Raw genomic sequence first — 11,961 nt, 5'->3', positions numbered from 1 at the left:
GGAGACTGAGAAACTGAATGCTTGGTGCGCATATTGGCTTTGCACTGGCATGGTCTGTGGAGAGGTAGGACTGCTGTGATTTTAGTCCTTAGCACCTGATGTAAACAGTACCAAAACCATCTCTGTTTCTTTGCCCAGAAACCTTCCATCTCCAAAAGGCCAATGGGCATCAGCTAGCCAGGTGCAGCAGTATTATAGCTAACCTCAGGCCCCACAGATGCTCCTCTTGCCCACAATTTCCCTTTTTGCCTGTGCAGGACTAAGCCAGCCTGAAGGCTGAGTGGACTTCATCCATGCCACTGCACTTTCCATCTGTCTGTAACTTGCTGAGTTACTGCTTCACTTTAGGAAGCCCGGGTGTTATCTGAAATGACAGATGCCTCTTGAGAAGACTACCTAGCTGTCGTCTTGTGCCCCTGTCTCCTTCCATGCTTGAGAGCTGAGGTAGCGCAAAGGCAAGCTGTCATTTTCAACAGAACCACCAACACGTATGAAAGCCAAGGTTCAGAGAAAGGACTTCCCCTTGAATAAAAAAAGACAACCTTCTGTAAAATGGAATACGGAATGACACAGAGATATTAGAGAGACCTCCTATGAGCCCATAATCTCCCTCAGACCCTGTAGACTCTCTCAAAATATACTTTTACTACTTGACACTGAGGTCTGTCAAGGAAGGGTTTCAAATCCCTCTTGTGGCAACATTTAAGTGCAGACAGCTAAGCCAGACACATAAATAAATCAGCAAGCGTAGAGCTGCTCAGCCAACACAGTGCCCCTCAGGCTGGTACCACTAAGATCCAGAGATCTGATCTCCACTTTCCCTGCAAAACCAGACAGCAGCAGCAACCAACTGAAAAGATGAGAAGGCTGGAAAGCAGCTTTGCAGATAGGGCCTTCATCAAAGCTGTGTGAGATCCAGGCTAAAGTCCCAGGTTAGCTCTTCAGTTCACATTTCCCTCTGACCCCATTTTGAAAAAGGAAGAATGTTACCTGAGGTAAATTCTGCCAAATCTATGTTCCTACAGAAAGAACTTCAGCTACGACAAACTCTGAGATCATGTAAAAATAAAGTCAATACAGCCCCACATCCACTTAATCAAAAAAGTCCCAGGCAGCTCTATTCTCAAACGGACCATGCAAAACCACACACTGCCTCAGAAAATCAGCTTGTGTTGGGGGAGAAAACCACCTCTGGGCCTTTGAAAGGCAGCTCCAGCGTTCTGACTGCAATTCCACGAAAAACACTGCAATGACAGTCGGGACCAGATGTTTCAGGTGTAACAAACAGGACGGTGAGCATGTGAATGTGCCTCCACATCCGAAACACAGGTTCAGTGCCAAAGCAAGAGCCTGGTTAACGAATGGAGGAAAAGCATGCACCAGCCTTCCCAGCTTCTAAGATGAGACAGTACAGTCACGTGCCATAGCAGTGGCTCTCCTTGCGTCACAAACCAGGAGAGCAAATGAGCGTAATAGCTGCTTGCCATGATCCCCAAAGACATTGCTCCCCACTGCCCCCTATTTCTCAAATGCCAGCTGCCTCTGCAGAGCCCCAAGAGATTGCCTTGATGCTTGCTGTTCCGTGGCTAAAGCCAATCCTCCTGCATTGAGGGGTTCAGAGGACTGGGGGGAGGACGCAGCAGAGGAAAAGGCATTCTGTTTCCTCATTACAAATCAAATAGCGTGACTGACATCAAAAGACAAGCACACAGACGGAGCAAGCAGAGCATAGAGTGGGGCAGAGGGAAGAGCCTGGATGCCGTGAAACATGAAAAAAATAATCTTGCTAGGGCAAAAATAACAGAGAAAGCTCATGCAATGGGGCAAGATACTTTCTCCCTCCAGTTAGGGCATGTTTTCCTCCTTCCCACACTCTCTACTGCTACCTGATGGTTTTATATGCTGTTTGCAAAGATGGACTCCAGCTGCCACAGAGTGCTAAGGTGCACTTCTCCATCAGTGAAAAAATCACTGGACTTGTCCTCTCTATTCTGCAACAACTGACTTCCAAAGGACAGTCAAAGCAATTCTACAGTGTTGCACTCGTCTGAAAGCACTCGGCTACAAGCTCAAATTGGCTAGGAAGACCAACAAAAACCCTGAGGTAAAGATACTGGCCGACAGCTTTGCTCCTCTGGCATGAACAGAGCTCTCAAAAACAAGGGAAACCATGATCTGTGTGGTGCTGGTCTCAGGCTGTGAAACCACAAAGCTCAGGTTGCAAAACACATCTCTGAACATATGTGTTTGTGTGTGTGCACATGCACACATGCACATAGTAGAGACCTCGTACGCACAATTTATACATTATGTAAATGTACGCAATCAAAATGACAATGTACAAATACCTGTATAATTTCTGTTCAACTACATAGCTGCAGAATCCAACAACATGTAATTTTCACGTGCACCAGTTCATTTCAACCACTGCATGGATACATGTGTATGTATTTACGCACATGACTATATAAATTCCAGGGCAAACCCCCCCACTGCACACGTTCATCCCCTTGGGCAGAGAATATGACAGCACATAAGTAAGAGATGCTGGTCATATTACTCTGCCTTCTCCTGGAAAAAACTCCCACTCCGCCACAGGGAAGACAGCGTAAGAATTGCGTAGGTCAGAATCTCTTTTCCCTTTGCCTGTCTCCCCAGACCCATTAGCCCAGCTCTCAAAAACTGAACTAGCTGACAAAGCTACCGCCTCGCTCCCGCCCACATCCTTGGTAGCTGCAGCATGTCTGCTGGGCTGGCTCCAAGTCCGTGACTTCACTGGAGCAGCTGTTTGTGCTGGGAAGAGAGTTTGGTTACAATTCAGATACAGCTAGAGCCAAAGTGATGAAATACAGTGCTGTCATCTCTCCAAGCAGAGATGCTATACACGTTACAGGCACAGCCAACACACTTTCCTTGGGTAAGCCAGCTTCCAAGCAGCTAAGAGGAACAAAGGGGACGAGTGAATAACACACGTCTAACATGTATCCCTTGTCCAACATGAAGTCCCAAAACAGGGAAGGCAGACTGGGGACAACAACAAAGAAAAGCAACAAAAACATGACAGATCTCTGTACTAGAGGACACAAAGACCAACCAAGGATGAGCCCATCAGGAACTCCCTATTGTGAATAGAGTGAGGCTAATCAAAAGCCTCCCCAAAATCTATCATAGCCTCATTCAGCAAGCAGCTTGGCCTTGTGAAGTAATCAGGGGACTTCTCAGCTACCAGAACAGCACCCAGGAATGCCAATCTCATTTAGAGAGAGTAGTTTGGGGTTACACACCTGACACGATGCCTGGAAGGCCTGGAAAATCACTTGCCAGCTTAGAAAAGACTATTAGCATGTGCCATTCTCTCCAGCACAAAGTCTGCAACAAGAGAACCCACTTGAGCAGTATCCTCTCTCAAAAATCATTCTTCCTCAAGGGAGAACTGAAAAGCAAGCTTGGCAGAAGAAGCATATCCATCTCCTGCTGGAGTTTCCATATAATCCTCCAATGTCATATCCTTTCTTAAATAAAGCTTAAACCCTTTCCTATCTGCAGAACCAGACTCTGCAGAGTACAGCGACCACCACTACCTTCGGATGAAGCCCTTGTTTTTCAAAGAAGGGGAACCCAGACCTCATCTTCCACACCAAAACCACAGCAGACAAGTTGCTCTCAGTGGAAAGCACAAGGTCTGCCTTTGGAAGTCAAAGCTTGGCTTCTTGTATCTATTTTCATCTCCCTTTCATTTCTTCCTTCTTCTTTCATGACTGTTCTTCCTCTACATGCAATAATTAACACTATGAAAAACTGCGTTCACCTCCCAAATATACAAGCTGCTGAGACTGGAGGAGACAGTAAATTCCTGAAGCTCCCTCCCACTCAGGAAGAGGGAGAAGCTGAGAAACGTGCTGAAGAATAGGTTTCAACAGCATTAGGACTGGCAAATTCATTAAACCCACTTGCAACAGGCTCCTTGTCCATATATACATCCAAATGCATTTTCTACTCTCCCGTTCAACTCAAAAACATTTTTCACCATTTCTCTTCCTCTGCAATTGTCCATAACCTCAATTTTTTCTATCAAAGAGGCTATTACCCCACTAATCTAGATAAATAGTAAAGCCAGCCCAAAGCACTCCCACAGAGCTACTGCTCAGACATGAAAGAGTTAGTATGATACATTAAAATGGACAAATCTTCCCTCTGGCTAAATCCCGCACTGAATACACACAACCTCATTCCTGCCTTGGAGAAAATAGATTGAAGGCCATGTCAGAGCCAAGAGTCACATCAATCAGAACCCGTATATTAAAACGCCTGTAGCACTCCAGGAAAAAAACACAAACCTACCAAGCAACCAGCTGTGCTAAACTTTTTCTTACCACCTCAATGGAATAATATGCCTTTCCCAACTATTTCAAATCCATCTCCCTTCAAAGAAGTCTCAGATCCTTGATTGTTCTCCTCTATTTGGAGGAAAAATTAGGGATAAGCAAGGTACCTTCTACATGCATTGCCTTCTACAAAGACTGGCCTTATCTATCTTATTTTTAAGGCAGAATGTCAAATCTGCTTCTGCCCAAAAGAACTGTAAGTGTTCAAACTGCACGGTGTCTTTCAGTCTAGATCTAAGCTCACTTTTGCCAGAATTCCACCCTAAAACTCTTGTTTCTTGCCCCAAGGAAAAAAAAAAAAAACACAACAAAAAACAAGCCCACCAAAATGCAGGGCAGGAGTTCTGTGCTGCATGGACACTTTACTTCTCAGCTTCTTTGCTCGTTTTTGCTTCTCTTGCAGAAATCTTCACAAAATGATAACCAGCAAAACATCCTTTACTGCTGTGTGCTTTTGTTTTGGGTGATGTCAAACAGTAGGATTTGAGGTGAGATTGCTATTGTTTCATAGAGAAATTCACCTTTGTCTTTTAAATGAGTGGGACGCTTACCCGGGCTTCCTGCTCCTCACTTTTCAACACGGTTAGTGAAAACCACAACACTGAAGTTTTTGCAGGAATCATGACTAAAGCTTGAACAATAGAGGGAATCTGCAAAAAGAAAACAACAGCATTTAAATACAGTTTTCAACAAAACACAATTAAACAGAAACACTACAAAGGAGTGAGCTTGTGCCAACACAGCACTGTATCCTGTCTCAGAAAAATCTGCATTTCAGAAATAGGCAGAGCTATAACCTGGCTGTACAAAAACAAATGCTCAGGTGTTGGTACTCAAATACTCCTTGGATTAAGAGGTTACCAGACTGCTGAGCATATGTGATTACGTATGTGACTTTTTCACGTCTGCTGGACACATTGCCACCTGTTTTTACCTACTAACAGCAGGCCCATCACTTGTTGAGTCTCAAAGCTGTATGCAAAAAAAAGCCCACCAGAAATTCTTGACATACCCTGGAGGCAATGGGCCTCCTGGCAAGCAAAGGGAGACTTGGCAGATGCTATAGCTCTCTAATTTAAAATTAGGCACAGACTCTGTGAAAGCATATCCTAAATTGTCACAGCCATATTATCTGCCAGTGACTTCTGCTAGCCACCACACAGTTCCAAGAGCTTACTGTGCTCCAGCAATGCTCAGCTTTACTGCAAAGGCAAACAAAATCATTTGGTTATTTACAGAGTTAACTTGGTACAAGGATATAGGATCATACCTGGATTACAACCTGAATGCCAAGGCACTCACAGCACAGAGTCAAGCTCTGAGCCTCCTTAGCTAACAATTAAAACTAAAGGAAGAAACTCTGGGAGGTCAAAATTAAAATACTTCAGAAACACCTCTGCAGGGTGGGCAAAATGGAAACAGTTTGCTTTATTTAGATCTTGCTACAGCATGTGTTTATCTGAAATGGCAAGAGCAATAAAGAGCCACCAAGCAGCCAGCAAATTAAAAGATCATTGCATGTAATTTAAATGTTTGGCTGGGATCCCCTGAGGGCCGGCAGGAAGAATCTCTGAGGAAAGGAAGATATTTTGTTTGATGTATGTTAGTGAGGAGGAAACTGAGCCAGAGTGCTAGCACGGCTGAAGAATTATTCTTGCTAAAGTCAGATTACTCTAACTTGTCTGTTAGCCTCCGCTTAGCAGCACTGTAATGACCCAAAATTGCAGCTGACAGATTGGTGCTGAGAGTTTGTCTCATTGAGGCTACCGCATGTGGATGGGCCATTACTCTTTCAATTTTGGTCTCTGATGCCTGTTAACGTACATTAGGCTTTTCCATATGGTGCTTTTTAGCCTGGTGTCCAGGGCAGCTGCCTGGGCCTCTGTCCCCACCCACATGCTTAGGCCCTGTCTAATGAAAATGGATGACGGCCCCAGCCTAGTAATGGGACACAGATGGACCAAATGGTTTTTCGCTTCGAAACATATTTTCATTTAAGAAAGTCTCCAAAGACTGTGAGGTTTTTATTCTTGTATCACTGGAATATTCCCCCCTAATGCACTGCAATCTTCAGACAGGTGAGGAATTCAAAGTTGCAAAGTTTCAGTTTAACTGGATTTGGAAGCCTACAGACCAATGGCCCTCTTCCAGTACAGCTGTTCTGCTGAATGGCCTTGACAGTCACTTGCGTGTTCTCTCACTCTCCTACCTCACCTCTCTACTCATACTGAAAGATCTTCAGCATGAGAAGCAGCATTTTTGGGGGCAGACCTGTTAAGAAGGCGGCCTGACAGGCTGCTGAACCAGCCTCAGCTGAGGGACTGTACTGCCTCCTGCAATACAGGTGGTAACGATAAATTAAACAACTGTTTCAATACTATGAAAGCCTTGTGCAGACACAGCAAAAGGAGCCTCCACAGCCACACCTGAGAACACATGACTGAAGGGACTGTGCAATGGGCATGGCAATCAAGGCTCACCTCCCAGCAGGACTCCTCATTCTTCGAGTTATTCTTCTTAATAATATTTGTATTCCAAGAACAAATGGGTGCAAGCAGAGCCCAAATGCCAGAAAAAAGTCAAACACTTCCACATGACTTGTGGAAACACAAAGCTCATCTTTTTGCATGTAGTACCACATGCTCACCAACAAATGTGGAGAGTTAAGGTATGCAGTAGGCAAACATCTGCTGCAAGATGGGAGCCATCCGTACCTTGGGCCAAGTGTCCTGTGCTGTAAATTGCCACTGCAAGCCTATAGCCCAGTAGTGTTTTGCAAACAGCATTTCACACACCTCTTAACGCTAACTTGCTCTTGGTGGCCAGCCTGGGGCATCTCATACTCAATTCCATGCAGACTAGACAGGACTTGGTTGCAGCCTGCCCTTGCCCTGGGAAGCCACACAGAACAAACTCCCCTTTGCTGACGGCTTTGGTGACCCACTTGTTCTGCAGTACACCCTCTAGGAGATGGAGTTCCCTTGCATTCTGCATCTCTACTCTGCACTGGGAAGTTCCCGAGGGCACATGAGGCTGTGTCCAACTTTCCAAAGTGCTCCCTGTTATTTGTGGTTTCTGCCCTCGTGCTAAGTCTTTTCAAACAATTTGGAAATAACCCCCTTAATGCTAGGGCAGTATTTGCCCATGACACCTCATTTACCAGGCAGTGTGTCTTCCCAGAGAAGTGAAGCCTCGTTAAATGTTTCTGAGGGACAGCGCGAGTGTCTGTATGTGCTCGTGTGAAAATGGGATGGGACTCAGGAAAACAATTCTCCTTGAATCTCTCAGCCTTCATTACAATTCTTCTTTTAAGTGCCAGCTCTGATTTATGGCCTGCCATTCAGAGGCTACGAAGGCCTGCAGCCAGAACTGACCAGCTGTCAGAGCACGGCTTACAGAAACAGGAAACATATTAACCTGTCTCTCCACCTGCCTAGATCCTGCAACCGATGATACAGGAGCTGACAAAGATGGGCTCTTCTTGGCACATTACCTCCACGCAGAGCACTGCTTGGGGCTGTACCTGTTCAAAGGTGGAGACACCCAGAACTGGGTGAAGGTTCCCCAGGTACAGTAATTTGGACATAGCCATATCTTGTGCTCCAAGAGAGAAGTTTCCTGGATTTTCGTCCCCACCCTCCTCCTCGCTTCCTCCAGGATCTTTGATGCACTGGTTGGCACTTTGGTTTGTCTCCCATTAAATAGGAATGATGATTCTTGTTTGATGGGCAAGAATGTTGGCAAAGGTGGATCACCTCACAAAGATTCCTTCATGAAAACTGATAGTTAAATAAAAGTGGAAGCAACTGCTTATCCGAAAAGAAGAATGCACAAATACAGACATGCACAGCAACCTTCTCCTTGCAGAAATAACACTCAGTAATTTCATATTTTATACCAAGCCACAGTGATAACATATGAAGACTGACAAAATGCAAGCCTGCCTGTGAGTAAGTGGTTAAAGGGAGGGAGGACACTCCTTTACCTCACTCTACTGGCTTTACATACACACTATTTAGACAGTTTTGCAGTATGGAGGCATTCCCATTTTTATTCTGGAATGGAGCAAAAGGCCACCAGTGTCATTTCTTCTCAGTTATTCTGCTTCTAGCCCGCTCTGTCCCATGACAAGCTGCCTTCCAGCACTGAACAGGGTTCAGTTATCCTTTTCGGAAGAGCAATCATAAGGCACTTTCCAGCCCGCTGGCTCCCAGCAGTGGGTAAAATCATCAGTTCACTGACGAAGATGAGCACTGTTCGCAAGCCAACATTTTAGAGCACAAAGACTGCTGTTTGCTCCCCATGGTTCTGGACTCTGGGTAAATCCATGGCTTTTCACGCAGCTGCAGCTCCCTGTCTGTACACCTGCACCTAAGCTTCTGGCAGGGCCCTCTCACCATGGGACTGATTTACCCCTGACTAGATGAGCAGCACAAGGCCAAGGACAGAGGCAGAGCTCTCAGAGCAAAAAAGGCTTCTGTGGAGACATGTTCTGACCTCTGGGTTTCACTCTGAGCAGGGGACTCCCTGCACAGAGTCTGGTCCCAACTGGAAGAGTTAAAAGCTACGTATAAAATATTATCACAGAAATACTCTCCCTTTCTCTATTAATTAAGCTGCTGCCTGTGCTAGGTTCAGCAGACCAATACACTCAGCACTACCTAGACAATCTGCTCTTGTTCAAATAAATACATGAAGTCACAGTTAAATCAACCAGGTTTGAAGACTCCTTCTATGCAACAGTGACCGAAGCTACAATACGTCTAAAATGATGGACTCCAAAATCATCATCTAAGAGACCAAAACTCTCTGGCACAATTTCTGGAATGTATAAGCCAGGAGTGGGCAGCTTTCCACAGCCATAAATCCTTGGCTTCTTCCTCTCTGTCAAAAAGAGTCTAAAATGCACCAGCCAAGCACGGCACAGTGAAATTGAAGACATTTTGAACAGCAGACTTACCTAACCAGCAAACAATCTTAAAATGGGAAGTTGGCCTGATTTCAAGCCAAATTCAACAAGGCCCCAGCTATAAAGATTGCTTATAATATTTATTTTTTTTACACTAAACGTTAATTGGTTTAAAACAAGAGTCCTCCCGGTCCCCAAGGTACCGCTAGAACAGAAATTCCTCATTCCCAGCTGAATGCTGGAGCCCAGGGAAACAGTACGCGCTCTCCTCTGGCACAGCTACTTATTCCCTTGTGGACTGTGGCCCTGCTAGACAACAACCTTTATCCAGCCCAGCCTACCACTTAAGACTAAGACATTCTCTGGGGAGGCGAAGACATGGATTTGAGTTGTTCAGATTTCCTTCACTCCCCAACTGCTTCCTTTGAGACTTTCTACGAGCCCTACATAATTTTAACAAGTGGGAAGCAGACATGCTGGAAGGTTTTTATCTAGATTCAAACAGCTCCCTCCAAAGCTCCTGTCTTAAGGGACTGAAATGCTGACTTTTCTCTCCAAAGCTCCTGCCTTAAGAAACTGAAATGCTGTCTTTTTTTTTCATCTGGTACCTCCCTCCCAAGGCTGCAAAATGAGATACAAGCCTAAGAGTGAGAGCTCAGTCAGCTCCAAAGGTGCCGGAGTCAGCAAAGGGGAATACACAGATCAGACACGTCTGTTACAAGAAGGCTCACAGGCTCAGCGCAGGTAGTTAAACTGATGTCCCTTTGCACGGGGTACAGCTGCTCCTCAACAGTCTGGGTTACAGGCTGACAGCTTCTAGAGTCTCTGCTTGCATTCCCAGGCTTCTGTAAAGGGCTTATTCACAAAAGCTGATTAACAGCAGTGTGCTGTTCTCCACTGGCTCCTGTCTCGCTTACGTGACACGGGCCCATTGACTCCTGAATATTTCCTGCTTTAAAATCTCAGTGATTTTTATGAAATAGAAAGCAACTTTAACCACAACCGATAATCTGCAGTAACACTCCGTCAGAATCTTCATTCTGAAAGTCCCCCTATGCTGACAAGTCCCAGTTTGCTGTATGTCTCCAGGTAACTGATTTTTACCTACCTGCACATCATCATCTACTGCCCTAGTGGTAACTCTGACTGTAACTCCTTATGAATCTCTGAAGAAATGCAACATCTCTTAAATCCCTGTTGAAACAGTAGAGAGCACCTTCTGATTTCCCATCTCTCAGGCATTTACAGACCTTCACACTAGAGTTTCACCAAAAAGCACAACACATTAACACTGCCTGTCCTTCTGACCTAGTCTACAAAAACTACAGTGCACTGGCAACTCCCTCTTGCTCCTTGGCATCCTCCTCTCAAATCCCTGCCAGTTCTATCAGGGTTCAGCAAAGACAGGAAAAGTCCACTGTGTAAGACATCCTCCCAATTCACCAAGAGGTCATTTGTCTGCACACGTCTTACATGAAGCTACTGTACATTCTGAATGGTCAAAGCAATAGCCTCTTTCACTGAGCAGTCTCCATGGAATATAAAATGCATTTACAGCCTGCTATCGCTAAGGGTTTTGTGAATACAGGAGCTCAGAGAAGTAACTGAAGTTAAATCTTCAAAGCCCACTTCACAAGTAAGAGAGGCTTTCAGAGCTCAGAGAACAAGGTCAGTCGCTGAACAAACTATTTACAGCAAGTAACAAATAGACAGTGAACAAATGCCTTATTTGACCTGTGTTATTCTTCCACTCACCAAAACCTAGTGTGGCAGGAAAGTCAGCAGAGCCACAGGCAGAGAGAGGTACATGTGGCATTGTGGTTAGAGCAAGACACAGAGCAACGTCTCTTGGATCACTATCTCCCACCACCAAGCCCAAGGCATAAGGCAAAACTCTCAGCCCATACTGCGAAGAAAGATAAATAAATGCAGCACTTCTGTGTCACAGGGATGTTGCCAAGTTTGCTGCTATCTAAACTGCCAACTTATCAGATGAAGGTTGTCAAAAACAAGCAGCACATCAGAACACATTCTATGAACCACAACAGTAATCCATGACCAAACCAACAGCAGAATTCACTTCACTCAGTGGAAAAAAGATTCCCCTTTAGCACAAACCCAGTTACTCTTTTCCCAGTTTGTATCTGACTGCTTATATGCCATCAACCTCAAAACAGATTTTATTTTTTTAAATAAATGGACTCACTGCTTTTCAAACACACCTTTAGTGTTTCTGAGCAGAGCCAAACATAACAGGATAAGACAAACGACACCCTGTGCATCCTTATGCTTCATTCTCCCTGCAATACCAGGTTTAACCTTAATTTTCTGTAGCTGTAATCAATGCTCAAGGTGCCTCACAGGCCACGCGTTGAGAATGACAGACATAGGATCACCAGACTAGGCAGCATTGTTGTGTTCCCTCTAAATTTAACTCCATTTGCTGGCTACCTGCAGACAGACAGTATCTTTGTGGAGTCTGGTCAGATTGCAACTCTCTCCTTTGTCTGAGGCTGAAAATGCACACAGTGAAGTATTGATTCCCTGCTAGCTTACCTGACAGCACATACTAAAACAAGATTTTCACTACTAAAAGCACGTACAAACAAGTCACCATGGAGGGTACTAAATTTCCAATTAGTACCTCCCTAGTTCCTCTGTCATATC

This window comes from Rissa tridactyla, chromosome 16 (genome assembly GCF_028500815.1).
Source record: "Rissa tridactyla isolate bRisTri1 chromosome 16, bRisTri1.patW.cur.20221130, whole genome shotgun sequence".
Taxonomy (NCBI): Eukaryota; Metazoa; Chordata; class Aves; order Charadriiformes; family Laridae; genus Rissa; species Rissa tridactyla.
This window is presented reverse-complemented; position numbering follows the sequence as displayed.